This window comes from Heterocephalus glaber, unplaced genomic scaffold (genome assembly GCF_053883595.1).
Source record: "Heterocephalus glaber isolate CG9 unplaced genomic scaffold, H.glaber_assembly_v1.0 deba00000594, whole genome shotgun sequence".
Taxonomy (NCBI): domain Eukaryota; kingdom Metazoa; phylum Chordata; class Mammalia; order Rodentia; family Bathyergidae; genus Heterocephalus; species Heterocephalus glaber.
The window spans coordinates 33,704,673-33,724,847 of record NW_028258151.1 but is presented as its reverse complement, the minus strand read 5'-3'; the positions used below and the strand labels follow the sequence as shown (position 1 = coordinate 33,724,847).

At 41.7% G+C, this 20,175-nt stretch overlaps 1 protein-coding gene across 10 annotated transcripts in view; it reads left to right on the top strand.

Annotated features, from left to right (window-relative positions):
* The first annotated feature begins 2,170 nt into the window (after positions 1-2,170).
* The window catches only part of Ambra1 (autophagy and beclin 1 regulator 1), a 193,281-nt gene continuing 175,276 nt past the window's right edge, over positions 2,171-20,175 (top strand). For all 10 annotated transcript variants that reach the window (XM_087205049.1, XM_004851920.4, XM_004851919.4 and 7 more), the window contains exon 1: positions 2,171-2,382. The gene's annotated coding sequence lies outside the window, so the exon portion shown is untranslated. The remainder of the gene's footprint in view (positions 2,383-20,175) is intronic.

Below are 20,175 nucleotides of genomic sequence, written 5' to 3'. Positions count from 1 at the left end.
AGGACCTAAGTTCGATACCTAGTACCAAAAAAATACATATATATAACCCTGTTGGAAAAATTCAAGTATGAATTAGCTATACACATAGGCATCTTTGCTGGAGCAGAAAGGCGACCTTCCTTCGGATTGTCTGCTTCTGGTTTCACAGCTGCTTACTTGCAGCACCTTGGGATTGTCCCCGGGAACACTTCCTACCTGCCTTTGGCAGGTTCATCTGGTGATTTTCAAAGTAAAGAACAGCTGACAACAGAAGAAATTTGGACATAAATTGTGGGTGACATTCTCAAGATGAAAAATGATTATGGATTATTATCTGCTGTTATTTCCACTGCAAATGCTGTTTCCCATCATTATCCTCCTCTATAAAAAGTGGGTCCATGGGCTGGGGATTTAGCTCAGTGGTTTTGACGCCTGCTGCGCAAGCGCAAGGACCCGAGTTTGATCCCAGTACCAAAAAAAAAAACCCAACAAAAAACAAAAAGTGGGTCCATTTGGCAGGAGCTTTCCATATAACCTGTGCACAGGGGTGTCACAGAGGTGGGAGGGGACCAGAGAGAGTTGATAGACATTCTTGTTTTTTGCTTTTTTTTTGTACTGGGGATTGAGCTCATGACCTTGCATTTTCAAGGCAAGCAACAGCACCACTGAGCTAAATCCCTGGCCCTTTTTATTTTGCTTTTGGAGACAGGGTCTTGCTACGTGGTTCAGGCTGGCCTTGAACTCACTATGTAGTCCAGGCTGGTCTGGCACTTGTGGTGATCCTTCTGCTTCAGCCTCCTGAGCGCTGGGATTATAGGTGTGCACTGCCACACCTGGCAAAATTTTTCCTTTTTTCTTTTGGTATTGAGGATGGAACCCCTGGCCTTGTGCATACTAGACAAGCCTTCTACCATTGTGTGCTTTGTATATTTAACTTGTGATCCAAGGTTGCTTGTCTCCCTCATGAGGCAGTATCCTTTTTTTCCCATTTTGTACTGGGGCCTGAACCCAGAGCCTTCACACTATGCTACATCTCCAGCTCTTTTTATTGTTTATTTTGAGGCAGTGTCTCATTAAGTCACCAAGCTGCCCAGCCTGGTTTCAAAGCCTGAGCCCTGTCGCCTCACCCTCCTGAGTTAACAGGCACCATAGGGTCCCTACTATGCCCAGTGGAAGTTCTGGTTCTGTCACTGGATTGCATCAGGACAGATTCCTACTGGCTGTGCACCCTAACTGGCAAGGCTGAGTGTGGTTATAGTAATTTTAGCCTTAACTTCACTTAAGGAATATTGGGGTTTTTCACTTGCTGGATGGCCTGGGGAGTGAGAGGAAGGGATTGGAGTCTATTCACTTGCAAGTGAAGAATAATCTCTATGTGCCAAACTGATTTACCATAGGCACACAGTACCCCCATCCCACCCCACCCAGAAAACATTTATCAATTCCACAGAGAGATTTTCAAATCTACAATTTTTTTGGAGATAGGGTCTCACTATATAATTCAGGTCTTAAAATCACTATGTAGCCTAGGCTGCTCCTCCTGCCTCAGCCTCCTAAGTGCTGGGATTACAGGTGTGCACCGTTTCACCTAGCTCTCTTTACTATCATTTTCAGTTGGGTTTTTTTGGTACTGATTTTTTTTTTTTTTTTTTTTTTTTAGTCTATAGTTACACTGTTCTCAAAATGACCTAAGGGAAGGATCAGGGCCTGTATTTGCAAACTGCCGTGAGTCCGCAGTGTACAGATCTGAGAACTTTCTCCCCCTGAGGTTCTTCGTTGTGGCCCTCTTGAAGCATGGTTTTTAGGGAAGCGCCACAGATTTGGGAGGACTCAAAAGAGGTGAAATGACTTGCTTAATTGGGATAAATAGTATTGGGAGTCCATAAGGTGGTCGCTGACCTATATTAGACCAAGTATTTTGGTGCTATGGTTTGATCTTCAACACACTCACAAAAACGTCCAGTTCTCTCAACAATTTGCCCTGCAAGTGACAGAAAATGGCAGAACCACAAGCTACTCTGCTATACAGCTTGTGATCTGGGTTTGTTTACTTATGCCTTGGCCAGGCGCGGGACCTTGAGTAGGAGTTGAGCTGTTTTTCTGCGGTCGTCCGTGCCTCCTTGAACGATTACATCGGCGCTCGCCCTTTGATGCCTGGAACGTTCGCGCAATCGGCGATCCTTTGCGCCGTCTTCTCGCTTGATGTCTTCTGAGAGGCGACGGCGGCGGAGGAGGCAGCGCCAGGTCGCGGGCTGAGCTATCCGCGAGGCCTCTGGCTCAGGCCGCTTTCACCCGTCGGCCGGTAGAACGGAGTCCCTTGCTGCCTTCGCGTCTCTTCCCTGCTTCTCTGCGAGCCTCAGACGCCCCGCTGGGCTGCGAGCCGAGCCCTCGCCCGTGGTGCAGGTAGGCCCGGGAGGAGCCTGGAGGCCCGGCCCGCATCCTTGCGCCGCGGGCGCGGAGACCTCGGCGCAGGCGGTGGGCGGGCGGCCGGGGAGGGGCGGCCGACTGCGTGCGGGGGCGCGGCCCAGGGTGCAGCGGGGGAAGCCGGAAGGAGCGAGGAGCTGGGAACCTGGGGCGGTTCCGAGATGGGGCTGTGGGGACGTACCTCTCGGATGTGTGGTAGCGGCTTTCCAGGAACTGTCGGACCCTCCTCCCTTTCTCCTCTCTCCCACCTAATGCCGCTGTTGTCATGACTCAGTTGCACCGCGGACCCCTGCTAAGTCCGGCCGTTTAAGGAACCCTGGAGTCGGTGGAGGCTGGTGAAGCCAGGCTCCTGGTTCCTCTGAGCAAAGTGTCTTGTTCTTCCTTTTGGGGATAGGGAAACTGAGGCTAAGGTCTGAGATGTGACTGCCACATTTCCCCCTCCAGATCATTAAATGCCGCCTAAGTTACTTGGTAACTTACTGGTTTACTTTTTTCCCCCCTCCCTTTTTACCAGTTATTTTTTACACATCATTTATTTGATTACCCGTGACCCCTCTTTCCTAGGAATATAAATTATCACTGAAGGCTTCAGAAGTAAACGGACCGTCTGATCTTTTGGCTGGTTTTGCTTTTCAAAGTATGTTTTAGGGTGAAGTAGCAATGATAGTTTCTTTAAAAAAATATTTTTTGTTAGTACATGTTTGCCATACACAATGTTTACATTCATTGTGGGTAGCTATTAACATGTGTCTTTATGCTTCTTAATAGAATATTTTACTTGCTGACTAATTTGCCTCCTAGTTGATACTTTGCTTTAGCTTGTGTTTTCAACTGTGGTGTTCAGTGGTTATTGTGTGAAGGGGATGTAGAGACTTAGAATTCCTTGTCTTGTCTTATGAGGAGGATCTGCTTTCTAGGAGGTATCCCAAGGAAACCCAAGGAGTTTTTTGGTAGCAGTTTGGTCATGTTTGATTAATGATTTAGTTATTGTATGTACTAGTGAAAAAGGTTGTGTGTAGAAATCATTCAGTTAGATACTTATATTGAAGGCCAGTAATTTGTGAGTTCCATTATTCCTTTTCTTTTCCAACTTGGAACGTTAGGGATTGTTTTTATTCATTTTGTTTTCATTGGATTGAGTGTCGTGATCCTGATTTTCATCACTTATTATTTGTTGGGAATAAAAAAATTAGCCTAGAAGTCATTCGAAGTTGGATAAATTTCCAGAGCATAGAGTCTGTAGCAGAATGGCTTGAAGAGAGTACAGAGTAAATTCTTTGTCATTGGGTAGAAACTGTACAGATCTCTGTTTCTGCCTAGTTTTAGGATTGTCACATGAGTTTTGGAAAGATTACTGTTTTTCTGATTTTTTTTTTTTGGTGTGGTCAAGATTTATTTATTTTTAAAATTTGTTATTTTGAACTAGGGCTAGAGATCCCATTTGATCCAGCTATTTATTCCCCTGCTGGGTATCTTTCCAAAAGAATTAAAAGAATCATACCACAGCGATATATGTGCACCCACGTTTATAGTGGCACAGTTTGTAATAGCTAAAGCTTGGAAACAGCCCAAGTGCCCATCAACTGGAAACTGGATAAAGAAGATGTGGTTTTTTTATGAAATGGAGTACTACTCAGCCATAAAGAACGAGAAACTAGAGACACAGCTAAATGGATGCATATTGAGGCCATACTCTTTTTTTTTTTTTTTTTTTTTGTACTGGGGATTGAACTCAGATCCTTGTGTGTGGCAGGCAGGCGGCGGAACCACTGAGCTAAATCCCCGACCCTGAGGCCGTACTCTTAAGTGAAATAAATAGGACATACATGTATAAATACTGAATAGTTTCTCTAGTGTGAGAAACTGAAAGTGTAAATAAGGATTAAAATGATTAAAATGAATAATTGATAATTTGAAATAAGAAAAGGTCCAAAGGTGTAGGGGTGGTGGGAGGGGAAGGGGAAAGGAAAGAAGGGAAAGGAAAAATTATGAGAAAAGAAAAAAAATGAAAATGAAATTTATGTATAGGGAAGGGTGGAGGGGGTGAAGGGCTCACAAGTAATGGGGGAAAAAAAATAAAAACCAAGATACATCATGTACAGGTACAAGCATCCAATGATTAATGTAAACGTATTGTATACCTAAAATGTACCAATAAAAGAATTTAAGGGAAAAAAAAATTTGCTCTTTTGTGGAGCTGGGGATTGAACCCAGGGCCTCAAGCATATTACTGAAGTCCCTGCCACTGGGGTCCACCTCCAGCTCTGAGGTCAACAAGATTTCCTGAAGAGCCTTTGATCTTCAGCAGTTTCCTAGTTACCAGGACCTCAGTGGTTCCAGTAAGGGATGAATAAAGAGCCACCAGGCTATCTTTGTGGAGAATCTAGATTGGGAAATTAAGCTAAGAATTGTATTCTCTGAAAAAGGTTTTACTATAGGAGGGGGTATATATCAGAAGAAAGAATTTAGAGAAGGAAATGTTATTCCACTGGGGATTAATAAATTATGAATAGAATTTAGAGTTACAAGTAGGATCTCGCTGGCTTCTGATGAATGCCAAAATATACAGATTTTGTGTCACCAAGAAATGTTACAAACATTAAACATTTTATTTATTTTTGTGATACTGGGAATTGAATGATTAGCTACATCCCCAGCCCATTTTAATTTTTTGTTTTTTGGGGGTTTTTTTTTTGGTACCAGGCATCGAACTGGGGTTCTTGCACTTGCAAGGGAGGTGGCGGAACCACTGAGCTAAATCCCCGGCCCTAATTTTTTGTTTTGAGAGAGGGTTGCACTAAGTGCTGGGATCCTAGACATCTACTGCCATGGCTGCCTGGCTTGTTATATTTCTGTAAGAAATAATTGCTTTGTTTTGTTTTTCGGAACTTTTGAGACAAGGTTTTCCATGCATTCCAGGCTGGCCTCGAACTCACTGTGTAGCCCAGGCTGGCCTTGAACTTGGAGCAATCATCTTGCCTCAGCCTCCTGAGTGCTGGGGTTGCAGGTGTGTGTCACCATGCCCAGCCTGTAGGAAATAATTGGCAAAAGTTTAAGATGAATTGAGGCAGACAAGAAATTTGGTGGTGGAGGTAGGATACCAGAATAGAGCTTATTACTAGTTTCTCTGCTTTGTTGTAGAAATGTATAGAATTTATTTATTTATTTTTTTGGTATTGGAGGTCAAACTTGGCACCTTGTGTTTGTGAGGCAGACGGCAGAATCACTGAGCTAAATCTCTGGCCATATATATATATATATATATATATATATATTTTTTTTTTTTTTTGGTACTGGGGATCGAACTCGGGTCCTTGTGCTTATGCAGCAGGTGGCAACACCACTGAGCTAAATCCCCGGCCCCTTGATAGGGTTCTTTTGGAATGGGATGCATTTTTTTTTTTTCCCTTAGTGGTTTGGCTTACACACAAAAAAACAAAAGATACAACAAAGTTAAGTTCCTATTCGTTCAAGTGTTCCTCATAAATCCAGAGAGAGGTTACAGTGTCATAATTTCTACTTGTGCAGAAGTTTTATGGTACAACCCTGTCTTGTAATTTGTGGGTAATTTAATCTTTGCCAGCCCCCCCCAAGTTATTTAGAAGTAATAAATAAAAATTTTATGATCAGTTATTGTAATGTTGTATTTGTATGCCCAGCCATTTATGGCAACCTGCCAATGGAGTGTATTAAAAAAATAGATTAAGGGGTGGGGGATTTAGCTCAGTGGTTCCTGCCTCACGAGCACAAGGTCCGGAGTTTGCTCCCCAGTACCAAAAAAAAAAAAAAAATTAAGGAATCTGGAGACCCAGGGTTTTTGTTTTGTTTTGTTTTGTTTTGATACCGGGGATCAAACTTGGGACCTTGTGCTTGCGAGGCAGGCACCAGAACCACTGAGCTAAATCCCCAGCCCAAATCTAATTTTTTTTTTTTTTGGTACCAGGGATTGAACTCGGGACCTTGCGCTTGCAAGGCAGACAGCAGAACCTCTGAGCTAAATCCCCAGCCCTGTTTTGTTTTGTTTTTGGCTTCCCACCATGTTCAAAAGCTTTGTTTCTATTTTTTCCTTCAGTTTTTTTTTTTTTTTTGGTCCCTTCTTTCCTTTCCCCCTCTCCCCTCCCTTGTTCCCCTTCTTATTTGAACACTTTCTTCCCATTTCTCAATATTTATTATACATTTTTTTGAGATTTTATTGATTGTGTTGAGGATCAGTAGAGACATTAAACTTTTTACACAATTTTTTCATGCACGTACAGAAAATCTAAAAAACCATTTATTGTTTCTTTTTGGGGGGGCTGGGGATTTAGCTCAGTGGTTTCGCTGCCTGCTGCGCAAGCACAAGGACCCGAGTTTGATCCCCAGTACCAAAAACAAAACAGAGTAGTATGGCCTCAATATTGTTTCTTTTTCAGTTATTCCAGTGACTTTCCAGCTTCGAAGTTGGAGGCAAATTTTGCATAAGAGGATTAAGTACCAGTATCTTCGAATGCTGATAAAGTGTTACTTAAGTCCCACCAATTCACAATTTCATATCATTACACTGCATACTCAAATTTTTGATCTTTCATAGCACATTAACAAATTTAGCCAAACTGGACTACCTTGGCCAGAAAAGATGTTACATAGTGCATACATTTCTGACAGGGCAATAATCAGGAAGTAGTTTTCTTTAGGAAACAATTCTACTAAAAGCAGCATGGAAATAGAAGTCATTTAAAATATCCAAGACGTATTAAATGCATGACTGTTACTCCAGATTGCCATTCAGTATGCTTTATATTGCAGGATATAAAACTAACCCCCACCTATGGACTGTTAAGCTGATGCCAAAGACAGTCTAAGCCTGCCGTAATTCAGTATCTCACTATTTTCTGGTTGTACCAAAAAATAAACAACCTGGGCCAGGGATTTAGCTCAGTGGCACTGTGCCTGCCTGGGAAGCACAAGGTCCTAAGTTCGATTCCCAGTACCAGAAAAAAAAATTCCTTTGGATTGTACAAGAAGGGAGACAGGGACCACTGATAAGACATGGTGTATGATTAATTAGACTTTTCTGCTTCATCAGAGGCTGCACTCTCCTTGTTTTAGGTTTCACTGTTTTCCTTGGGTAAATCTTCCTTAGATTTTTTTTTTTGTACTGCGGATCGAACTTGGGACCTTGTGCTTGCGAGGTAGGCGCTGGAACCACTGAGCTAAATTCCCAGCCCCTTCCTCAGGTTCTTGATTAGCCACTTCAGCCTGTTTTCCTTTTGCTCCCCTTTTCCCTTTTGCTTGTACTTTTTTGTCTGAAGATGTATCCTTTCCTGCTGTCTTTTTTGGCTTTGTTTCCACTTTTGCAGGGACAGGTTTTAGCCAGCAACCTCGCCGTTCTCGTCTCGGGCTCTTCCTTTGTGGCCTCTTGACTGAGCTGACCTCCCTTTTGGGCCTCTTGGTGGCACAGGGGTGCATGGGGAAGACAAGGGCCATGGTGCATGAGAGCCTTGTGGAGCTTCATTGCTTGGCCTCTGCTGCTCCTTCCGCCTTCTATTGTATATTTTGGTTCTTATTTCCACTTTCGGTTCTTCACACCAGAGAAACGATGGCATTTAAACAGGTGTATCTGATTTACTTCAGAGTATGGTCTCAAGGTGCGTCCATTTAGCTATAAACATCTCAAGCTCATCCTTCTTTATGTCAGAGTAGCGCTCCATTGTGTAAAAAAAAATCACTTCTTTATCCATCAGTTGATGGGCATTTGGGCTGTTTCCCAGATCTAGCTATTACAAACTGTGCCGCTGTAAACATGGGTGTACATATATTGCTATGGGATGATTTTTTTTTGATACTGGGAATCGAACTCAGGTCCTTGTGCTTGCACACCAGGCGGTGGAACCACTGAGCTAAATCCCCAGCCCTGGGATGATGCTTTTAATTCTTTTGGGAAGATAGCAAAAAGAAGAATATCTGGGTCAAATTAACCTCTTGTTTTAGTTTTTTGAGGACTCGCCACACTGATATCTACAGTGGTTGTACCAGTCTACACTCCCACCAACCGTGGAGCAGGGTTCCTTTTTCTCCACAGCCCTGCCAGCATTTGTTATTAGTTGATTTCTTGATAACAGTCACTCTTTCTGGAGTGAGATGGAATCTCAGTGTTGTTTTAATTTTCATCTCTTTTTGGTACCGGGGATTGAACTCAGGTCCTTCTGCTTGCAAGGCAGGTGGCGGAACCACTGAGCTAAATCCCCGGCCTAATTTTCATCTCTTGAATGACCAGTGATGTTGAACATTTTTTCATATATTTATTTGCTGTTTCTACTTTATCTGAGAAGTGTCTATTTCAGATGCCCATTTTTGTATTGGGTCTTTAAATTTTGGGGGGGTCTGATATTTTTGAGTTCTTTATATATTCTAGATATTAGTCCTTTGAGGAACAGCTGGCAAAAATTTTTTCCCATACTCTAGATTGTCTCTTCCCTCTGTTGGTGGTTTCTCTTGCTGTGCAAAAGCTTTTTTTTTTTTTTTGGTACCAGGGATTGAACTCGTGACCTTGTGCTTGCCAGGCAGGCGCTGGCCCGGAACCTATAATTTAAGCAGAACTCTTTGTATTTTCTTTTAAATGCAGCTTCTTTGTTGGCAGTGTTGGAGGCTACTATCTCATCATTGGATCTTTCCCCCTTTTTAAAAAAGCTCTGTTTTGTTTTGCTTTTTTGAGACAGGGTCTCACTATGTAGCCTAGGCTGGCCTTGAACTCTTGGTGATCCTCTTGCCTCTGCCTTCTAAGTGCTGGGATTACAGGTGTGTACCACCAGGCTCTCATTCAAAGCTTTTCGTTGATGTTTTGTTGTTGTTGATATTTGTTTTTCACTCATTTTGGCTAGGGTTAGTTTGTGACTAAGCAAAGTGCAGTGGTACAGATGGAAATGGTAAATAAAATAATGAGTGGGCCATACGTGAACTAAAATTAGTGTTGGATTCTGACACAAAGCCTGTCACCAGAGGCAGCTGTACAGTTGAAGGACATCAAATCATTTACCACTATAAAGCCTGCCACCAGATGCAGCTTAATTATCCCTTGCCACTCATTAAAAGAGTTTTGATGAGTCTTCAGTTATGCTTAATTATGGTCTCTGTGCAGTCAGATCTCTCTGTGAATGTTAGTCTATATTTGCATCCATTCCCCAATGGTAGCATCACTGCTTCAGCTCCACCTCAGATCATCAGGGATTAGATTCTCATAAGGGCCAGGCACCCTAGATCACTTGCATGCTCAGTTCACAGTAGGATTTGTGCTAATATGAGAATCTAATGCTGCTGCTGATCTGACAGCAGGCAGATCTCAGGCTGTGATGCAAACAATGGGAGCGTGGTAAATATAGATCAATCTTCACTTCCTGGCCTGTTGCTCACAGACTGGTCTCAGTCCATGGCTTGGTGATTGAGAACCTCTGGCCTAGTAGATTACTAATGCCTGCTCCTGGATGTGTCTGGGTGGGTCATGGAGGGATGATCTTGGTGTGGTCTCTTACCTGTCCCTGTCTGACACTGTTCTCCTCCTCTGCTCCCTTCTCCTGGGATCTAAGCAGCTTTGCTCTGTCATGCTGTTTCTGCCTTGGAGCCAGCTGACCAAGGACTGAATATCCCAAAACTGTGAGCTAAACTGTGAAACTTTCCTCCATTAAGTTGTAGAAGTTAGGTATTGTGTCTCAGTAATGAAAAAGGTGACTAATACTCAGAGCCTTCACATTGAGCTACATTTCCAGCCCCTTTGTTTGTTTGCAGCAGGGTCTTGATAAATCACTAGATAGGGTGGGCTTGAATTTATGAGCTTTTGCCTCAGCCTCCCAGAGCGCTGGGATTACAGCTGTGCACCCCCATGCTCTGCTTGCTTGCTTATTTAGTGATTTATTTTTTGATTGATTGTGCTCAGAATCCAGCCCAGGTTCTTACACATACTAGGCAAGCACTCTACTACAGAGCTACATCACCAGCACAGGATTTTTGTTTGTTTGTTTGAGACAGGGTTTTGCTATGTAGTTCAAAATGGCCTTGAACTCGCTGTGTAGCCCAGGTTGGCCTTGAAATTGTGATGATCCTACTTTCTCAGCCTCCTGAGTGCTGGGGTTACAGGTTTGTACTATCACACCCAGCTAGCTTTTTTTTTTTTTTTGGTACGAACTCGGGACCTTGAGCTTTTGAGGCAGGCTGGGGAACCACTGAGCTAAATCCCTGGCCCTCCCACCTAGCTTTTGAATTTTTAACCTGAGTATAATTGGAAGCTGCTATTGTTTTGTTTTGTTGCAGTACTATAGATTGAACCCAGGGCCTCACATTGACCCACACCTTCAGCTCTTTTTATTTTGAGACAGAATCTCACCAAGTTGCCCATGCTGGCCTGGAGTTTGGGATTCTTCTTCCTCAGCCTCCCAAGTAGCTAGGAAGTATGTTTTTGTTTTTGAGATGGAGTCTTGGCATGATGCCTATTCTGGCCTAGAACTCCTGGGCTCAATCTGTCCTGCCTCATTCTTCTGAGTAGCTAGGACTATGGGTGTGCATCATTATGACTGGCTTATTTATTTATTTTTGGTTTTTTGAGACAGCATCACTATGTAGTCTAGGTTGGACTTGAACTATGTAGCCCAGCTGGCCTACAACTGCCAGTGACCCTCCTGCCCCAGCCTCCCATGAGCTAGGATTACTGATGTGCGTCACCATAACTAGCTTTATGACTGGCTTTTGAAGGGTTTAAGCATTATTGTGTGACCTTAATTATCCTTTTAAAACATTACTGTCTGGGGAGAAAAGAAATGAGAGAAGTATAGTTAGGATACCTCATAATGGCTTAGGTAAAAAGATGGTGATAGTTAGGATTAGGCTGTAGGCAATGAGATGGAAAGAAGTAGAAATATTCCAGAGATATTTTAGAATTAGGACAGACTAGACTTAATGATGGATTGGTGTGTGGGAAGAGAGAGGTAGCAAATTAATCCCAGATTTCTAGCATGAGCATCTGGATAGATGAGGCTGCAATGGAAACATTGGAGGAGTAGCAGATTTTGACTAGAGTTGGGGAGCAGAATGAAGACCCCAGTTTTAGGCACACTAAGTGTGAGATGCCTGTTGAAAACATACAACTGGAGACATCAAGTAAACAGTCTTTGGGTGTTGCCCAAGAGTGGCAATGGAGATAAATCTGGATGGTATTGATATACAGATGAGATTTACTGACAAGGAAGTGGATGAGCTCACCTAGAGAAAAATATACAGTGGGAAGAGAAGATGGCTCAGGTCTAAGTTCTAAGCAGTTTAAAGGAAATTCAAGAGATTGTGTCATAGAAATGGGAGCATATTTCAAGAAGGAGTTGAACAACCATTTTGTTGGGTTTAGCAACACAGAAATAATTGATGATTATAACAGAAATAATGCTTGGGGAATGTAGGCCATGAGCCAGATTGAAGTAGGTTAAAGGAATGGGAAGAGAGGAAGTGAAGGTGGTCTGTGTATTTTGATTAGTGTGCCAATCTGTCCATAAGAAGTGATACTCATAAGGCAGTAAGACCCATGAAGGTAGGAACCATAACTTTTTGTGTGTTCTTGGCTGCTTAGCCTGAGTGGTTTGCTAGGACAATGTATGTGAAAAATGAGGATATTTGCCAGATGGTGAGAAATGATTTTCATGAGTATAAATATTGGCCTTGGAAGTTAAGGATTTATCTACTCTTTATGTACTTTTAACTTTGCTATCTTTAGCTTTTTTTCTTTTTTTAACCTTCTTACTGAATGAGTCTTTGTGTCTTGTTTTTATTGGCTTTTAAATTTCATCCCTTATCTTTTTTTCTTACTGCTCTTTTGTGCTCATTGTTGATATAGTTATTTAGCTCAGACGCTTGGTTAAGTCCTTTATTCATTCATTTATTGGCTTCCCTCTACTATGTAGTATACTGTTTAATTGTGATAAAGCTCTATATTTTACTTTGTTTCTACTTTGCCATTTAGTACCTACAGTCTAATTAACATTGTGAGATAATATTAAACATTTTGGCTACAATCCTATCTAAAATTTTATATAACCTTCCTGGGAAGTACTAAGCATTTTATTTATTTTTTCTTATTTATTTATTTATTTATTCATAGCTTGTCACCCATTAGTACTCCTAATCATTTTTAAAAAATTTGTTAAGGGCAGCCAGGGATTTAGCTCAGTGGTTCTACCACCTGCCTTGAAAGTGCAAGGTCCCGAGTTTGATGCCCAGTACCAAAAAAAGAAATGTATTGAGGGGCCAGGGATTTGGCTCAGTGGCTCTGTGCCTGCCTGGCAAGTGCAAGGTCCTGAGTTTGATCCCTGGTACCGGAAAAAAAACAAAAAAACAACAACAAATAAAAAATTTATTAAAGTGAAATTCACTTTATACAAAATTAACCATTTTAAAGTGAACATTTAAATGGCATTTAGTTCATTCACAGTGTTGTGGAACTACCACCTTTATCTAGTTCCAAAACATTTCTATAACTCTAAAGTAAAAACCTCTAAGATAAAAGTTTCTCCTTATTCCTCCTTTCTATCATCCCCTTCTGCATTCTGTGTCTATTGATCTATTATGTCATGTAAATGGATTTAGCCAATATATAAACCTTTGTGTTTGACCTTTTTGACTTAGCATGATGTTTTCTCTTTTTTTGGTACCGGGGATCAAACTCGGGTCCTTGCGCTTGCGCAGCAGGCAGCGAAACCACTGAGCTAAATCCCTGGCCCTTAGCATGGTGTTTTAAAGGTTAATTGATCCACATTGGGGTAAGTATCAATACTTTATTCCTTTCGGGGTTTTTTTTGGGGGGGGGTTGGTACTGGGTATCGAACTCATGGGCCGTTGAGCTACATTCCCTGGCCCCACTTTATTCCTTTCTATAGCTGAATAATACTCCACTGGATATATAGTCCACAATTTGTTATCCATTTACTCATGGATGGACATTTGCATTGTTTCTGCCTTTTGGCTTTTGTGAATGGTGCTGATGTGAACATGCATGTGGTATTTTCTGGTTTTGGGGTATATATCTGGGTGCGGGATTATGGAGTCCTTTGAGGATGTATTATTGATGTATTACTGTTAAGATTCTTTATAAGTCAGAGCCAGCACCTGCAGTTTCTGTAGAGGTGTGATTGTTGGGTGGGCATAGGTTGGGACTGAGAATCTCTTTCTTTCAGGGTACTGTGGCACATGCTTTGTAGTCTCACCTAGTAGGGAGCCTGAGGCAGGAGGACTACAAGTTTGAGCCCAGCCTGGGCAATTTAACCAGACTGTCTCAGAAAAACAAAACCTCAGTGGTATAGTACTTGCTTAGCATGTGAGAGGCCCCAAGTTTAATCCCTCGTACTGTGGGGGGAATATCATGTGTATTTAACTTTTTGAGGAACTAAACTCCAACATTGTGGTTTCATTATTTGCATTTTACTGATGGGATAATTGAAACACAGCATCTGCATAGTTTTACTTTCGTATCATCTTCACTCAGTGGTGGAATTAGGAATTAAGACTCTTAATCATGTTCTTTGTCTAAGGTGACCCATATAAAGCCATGTTGCATTTACTTGAAGCTGTTTGAAATGGGCTTCCTATATTTTGTAATCTCTTGAAGGAATATTGTTCAGGTGGTGTTAAACAGATGTTCTCTTTCCATAGAGAGCAGGACAAGAGGGAATACATTTTAATTGCCACAGAAGAGAAGAATCTATATAGATTACATGTTAGAAAGAACTTCCTGACTACAGACACTGGAATGTTACTAAGGATGATTATGAAATATCTTCCCTAAAGATTTGGTACCATCTTTTTGAGATGATATAGATGTGAGCTTGTTTAGAAGTAAGGGAGATGATGAAAGTGGCTTACTGAGGTTCCTGGGAACCAGGATGTAATTGTTTGATGGTTATACAAACAGGATGTTTGATATTTTAATGAGTATAATTTCATTTTCTCGTAAAGAAGTAATAGAGAGCAGGTGAATTGGTCAAGGTGTCTTAATGAAAAATAAGATTAGTACTGTGTTCTGGCCGGGTGTGGTGGCACAAGCCTGTACTCCTAGCACTGGGGAGGCTGAGACAAGAGTATCGAGGTGAGTTTGAGGCCAGCCTGGACCATACAGTGATTTTAAAGTGAGCTTGAACTGCATAGTGAGACCTGTCTCAAAAAACAAAACAAAGACTAGTATGTGGATCCCTGTTATTTTTTAGGGTATTCACACTGAGCTTCAGTTCCATACCTTTTTTTTTTTTTTTTTTTTGGTATCAGGGATCGAACTTGGGTCCTTGCACTTGTGCAGCAGGCGGCAAAACCACTGAGCTAAATCTCCAGCCCTCCATACCTTTTTATTTTGACAGGGGTCTTCCAAATTTTGAGCTGGGTTGGAATTTGCAAATCCTCCTGCCTCAGCCTCCCAGAGTGCTGGGATTCTAGGCATGCATCACTCTGACTGTCTAGCATTGGCCCTAACAGTGGTGGTTGCTGTTACTACAAATGTTTATAAATTGATACTTTTTTTTTTTTTCCGGTACTGGGGACCAAACTCAGGACCTTGGGCTTGTGAGGCAGGTGCAGTACCACTGAGCTAAATTCCCCTGTTAGTACAAATGAGTGTGTGTCAAATGGTTAATAACATGTTTTACATTTTTGCCTGAAGGAGGGATGTATTTTTAGAGAAGTGTATTTGCTGTGGCTGAATACATAGGAGAATTATCTTTTCTTGAAGTTGTCTGATGAAAAGAAATCATTTAATATTTCTTCCCCTGTGGACTTATAGGGTAGTTCCATGAAGGAGGATAGAGGGAGATGGAATCCTTCTGAAGACCTTGCATTTTTACTAAATCCCTGGCCCTTTACAGCTCTCTTTAGAATGGTACTTCCACATTGCACACTGTCTTTTACTCTGGCTGAATGGCGGATGCAGCTGTCCATCCTACATAGGCGTGGTAACCATCTTCCAGTTTGTCCAGGCAGAAAGTACCCGCCATCTTGTTTGGTGTTTAGAATAATTTATGGTAATAATTTTTAAAGCTTGCTCTGACTTAGTAAAGCTTGCTTACTTAGTAATAAGTGAAAAATGTAGGCTGCAGGTTAATATGTGGTATATCTTACTCCATTTTGGTGCAGAAAGCAAAAACCTATGTGTTTGCATGTTTGTATAAATTTGAGTCGATATCTCAGGAGGTGGGGTGAAAGGGATTAGGAAGAAGATGAACTACAGAGCACTAGATTTTTTTCTACTTGTTATAAGGAATATGTCCTTATATATAAATTAAACTGTTTTGAGATCATTGTAGATTTTACACACTTGTCGGAAGTAATGGGGCAGGGAGATCAAGAGTGAATGGTATCCATGGTCCAGGGATTTAGCTCAGTGGTTCCAGCACCTGCCTTGCAAACGCAAGGTCCCGAGTTCGATCCCTGGTACCAAAAAAAAAACCACAAAAAAACCCAAAGAGTGAATGGTATCCTGTGTGTCTTTTACCTAACTTTCCCCAGTGGCGATATCCTGCAGAATTCTAGTATGCTCTTTTTTTTCTTGGCTTGTCAGGGATCAAACCCAGAATCTCATACATGCAGCACTGACCTGACCCAGAGTGACACCTCCAGCTCTCCCTTTTTTTTTTTTTTTTTGCTACTGGGGATCGAACTTGGGTCCTTGCCCTTACGCAGCAGGTGGCGAAACCACTGAGCTAAATCCCTGACACCCCCCCCCCCCAACAGCTCTCTTAAACCAGGGTATTGATACTGATGCAGGACATTTCTGCCAGCACAAGGATCCTTCTGATGCCCTTTGTAAACATCCCTCCAAATTATAATAAATTTAAATATTATTTAAATATAATTTGTAATAAAGCTTTGGTTAGAGATTAAGGGAGAATAACCACTGGAGCAGGTGGCTCACCCCCAGCTCTCTCAGTTACTTGAGGAATCCCTGGAAACCTTTGTCTCCCTTTGTTATTTCAGAATGTTAGATACATGGACTCATGTAATATGTGACCTTTTGGATTGGCTTTTTCACTCAAAACTTGAAATTCATCCAAATTGTATGTGTTGTATGAGTGAGTGATGGCAAACCTTATAGAGACTGAGTGCCCAAACTGCAACCCAAAACCTACTTATTTATCACAAAGTGAGTACTGCAGTTAATCCTGCATACTGAAATTTTAGTTTAGAAAAAGCAGCTGTTATCTGGTGCTCAGCTGCTGGGTAACAAGGCTTGGCATGTCAACAGGGAGGGCTCTGCATGCCTGCTGTGCCGTGCATGCCATAGGTTTGCCAACACTGGTACCTATCAGTAGTTCCATTCTTTTAAATTGCTGAGTAGTTTCCATGGTTTGGTTATAACATAAGCCTCATGTGGTCATAGGAGGGGCTTTTTCAGAGGTGTCTGGATCTAGAGTGTGTGATGCTGGAATTGATTCATGGTGCAGAGCTAGGCTCAATGGCACCAGGATTAACTGGTCTGAATAAGACAAAAGCAGCAGAAAGACTGTTATGGTCCCTTGTTGCTTTTGCTACCTTGTGTGTGCCATGAACTGTTTCTCCTTTGCGGTGCCTGTCTGCCATCCACCCTGCCTTTGAGCCAGCCAATTATGGAGTGAAATCTCTGCAAACTGTGAGCTAAATAAACCTTTCCCCCTTTAACTTTGAGTGTTGGACATTTTGTCTGACTGAAAGTGTATCTGGATTGAATAGAATTTCTTCTTTTTTTGGTACTGGGGATTGAACTCGGGACCTTGCACTTTCAAGGCAGGCGGCAGAACCACTGAGCTAAATCCCCGGCCCTAGAATTTCTATTTTTACTTTACTGAGGTATCTCCATACCAATTTCCAACAGTGTAGATGAATCCCCTCACAGCCTCCAGCCTGAGGGTTTGTTGCTTTTTGAGTTCTGTTTTGTTTGTTTTTGAGTCACAGGGGGTCTATGTAGTTCAAGCTGGGCTTGAACTCACTGTGTACCCTAGGCTGGGATTGAGATACTCTTGCCTCAGCTTCCTGAGTACTGGTATTATAGGAGTGTGCCACTTTGCCCAGGTTATGTTTTTTGAGGTTTTGATTATAGCCATTCTTTCTTGAGTAAGATGATATCTTAGTGTTGTTTTGATTTAACATTTTTCTAATGGGCAAAGATGCTAATCATTTTTTTTTTTTTTTTTTGGTACCGCGGATTGAACTCGAGTCCTTCTGCTTGTGAGGCAGGCGGTGGAATCACTGAGCTAAATCCCTGGCCCTGCTAACCATTTTTTAATGTACTTACTGGTCATTTGTAATTTTTTTGAAGTTGTCTGTTTTTGATTGAGTTTTTTATTTTGAGAGTCTAATTTTTTTCATTCTTATGTTCTAGACATTAGTCTTCTGTCTGAGTAGCTGGCAAATTTTTTTACCTCATTCTGTAGTTGTCTCCTCACTCTGTTGATTCATTCCTTTGTTGCACAGAAGCTTTACAATTTGATATGATCCCGTTGGTTGATTGTTGGTGTTATTTCTTATACTTTTGGGGTTCTGTTCAGAACCTATGCCTGTCTTTAGGAGGTTTACCTATTTTATCTTTCAGCAGATTTAGTGTTTCTATTTTGATATCTAGGTCTTTGATCCATTTTGATTTGATGAGAAATGTGGATCTACACTTACTCTTTATGTAGATCACCAGTTTTCCCAACAGTATTCTTTTTTCCCCCAACACTATTTAAGAGGCTATCTTTTGGCCCCTTTGACAAAGATCAGATGGCTGAATGTGGGGCCAGGGATTTAGCTCAGTGGCTCTGGCGCCTACCATGCAAGCGCAAGGTCCTGAGTTCAATCCCCAGTACCAAAACCAAACAAACAAAAACAGATGGCTGAATGTGCCTGGGCTTGTTTCCGCATCTTCAGTTCTGTTCCATTGATCTACATATCTGCTTTTTGTGGATGGTGGGAAAAAAATTTAAAAATCTCTCCTGGGTTGTTCAAATTTTCTCAAACTCATATGGATAGAAAAATAGGAAGTGATCCTCACCTCTCTCTCTGCAGTACTGGGGTTTAAACTCAGAATCTTCATACTGAACTACATCTCCAACCCAGCCCCCTTAAAAAAATCTTTCAAGACAGCATCTTGGTAAGTTGTTTGAACTTGCAATCCTCCTGCCTCAGCCTCCCAGTGTGCTGGAATTACAGACATGTGCCTTCACACCTGGCTCTCCCATTTTTCTTTTTTGTGACAGGGTCTTTCTTGCTAGGGGATATGGGATCATATTAAATTGTAACAAAGGAAGCAACAGAGTGAGGAGGCAACTACAGAATGGGAAAAAAAATATTTTCCAGCTACTCCTTGGAATTCATATTTTAAAATTTCTTCATTTATTTTTTCATAATCTTCCTTTTTTCTCTTTCTCATCCTTCTCCTCTTTGTTCATCCCCTTTCTTCCCCACTCCTCTCTGTTCTCTTCCTCCCCTTTCATCTTTTTCATGATACTGGAGATTGAGTCAAGGTTGGCACACTGAACTACATCTCTAGCCCTTTTCTGTTTTTTTTTTTTGTCTCTCTCTCTCTTTTTTTTTTTTTGTACCAGGGATCGAACTTGGGTCCTTGCCCTTTCAAGCCAGGCAGCGTAACCACTGAGCTAAATCCTCAGCCCTCTGTTTTTTATTTTTGAGTCAGGGTGTTGCCAAGTTGCTAAGTTACCCAAGCTAGGTTAGAATTTGGGATCTTCCTGCCTTAGCCTCCCAGAGTGCTAGGAGTACAGGCTTGTGCTGCCATGTCAACTTACCTACTTCGTAAGGCATCTACCTCAAGATGCTAGTCTTAAATGTCATCTCAGAGAGGGTTTCTTTGGTCACTTTAGATTTATAAAGTGTGTTTTTCCCCCCAGTACTTTCTATATTTTTTCCCTAGGATTTATCAGTACTTAAAAGTATTAATATTTAGTTTATCAGTAATCACATAAGCTACTTGAGGGCAGGAATGTTGCTTTCCTTGTAGTAACTTCAGTGCCTAGAACAGTGCTGAGTACACATAGTATAATGGTCAGTAAAAGTTCATTGATCAGTTAGCATTTCTTCTCCCTCCTGAAGTGTTCGTTACTTGGAAAGTTGGGGAAATGGAATCCAGCTTCTAGTCACAGCTTAAAATGACTAGGTTCTTGAAACAGCCTCTTATGTTTACTGACAAATGAGATTGGCAAGGTAGAGGGGCATCTGAACCTTTAAGCAGAAGAACTTTGCATTAAATAATTTGACTTCTTCTGAAGGCTTGAGGGAAAATTTCCCTTTCCTTATTCTATTCAGCCAAGAATCTGACCTGGACTGACTCTTAAGTTTAAAGAACCCCAAGACAATGTCAGTGAGCCTAGGATTGGGCGTCAGACTCTGAGACCTTGGAAGGTAATGCCTGAATTCAAATCCTGTTTTGGGTACAGAGTCATCTTGTAAATCTAGAGAATTTCTTAACCTCTCACAGGTTTGGTTTTCCTTATTTTTCTGGTGAACAATTCCTTCTGTCTTTGGGCTTGTGGGGATTCCTGGGTTAATGCTGTCAAAGCTTTTTGTGATAGTGTTGCTATAATTCCTGGGGTTTCTAAGAAGAGTTGAGGGCAGCATGCTGCTCCAGGGAGGAGAGATGGATTTTTCCCCAAGGGTTGTACAAAAGACAGAGAAGGTGAGGTGTGACCCTTCATTGATTTGAAATGGCTTGACATGAGCCTCCTGGGTGGGTGGAGTGGGTTGGGGTGGGGTAGGTGGAAGGTGAGCTGTTTCCCGAGTCCTTTAGGCATGTTTGTCTGAGGCAGCTGG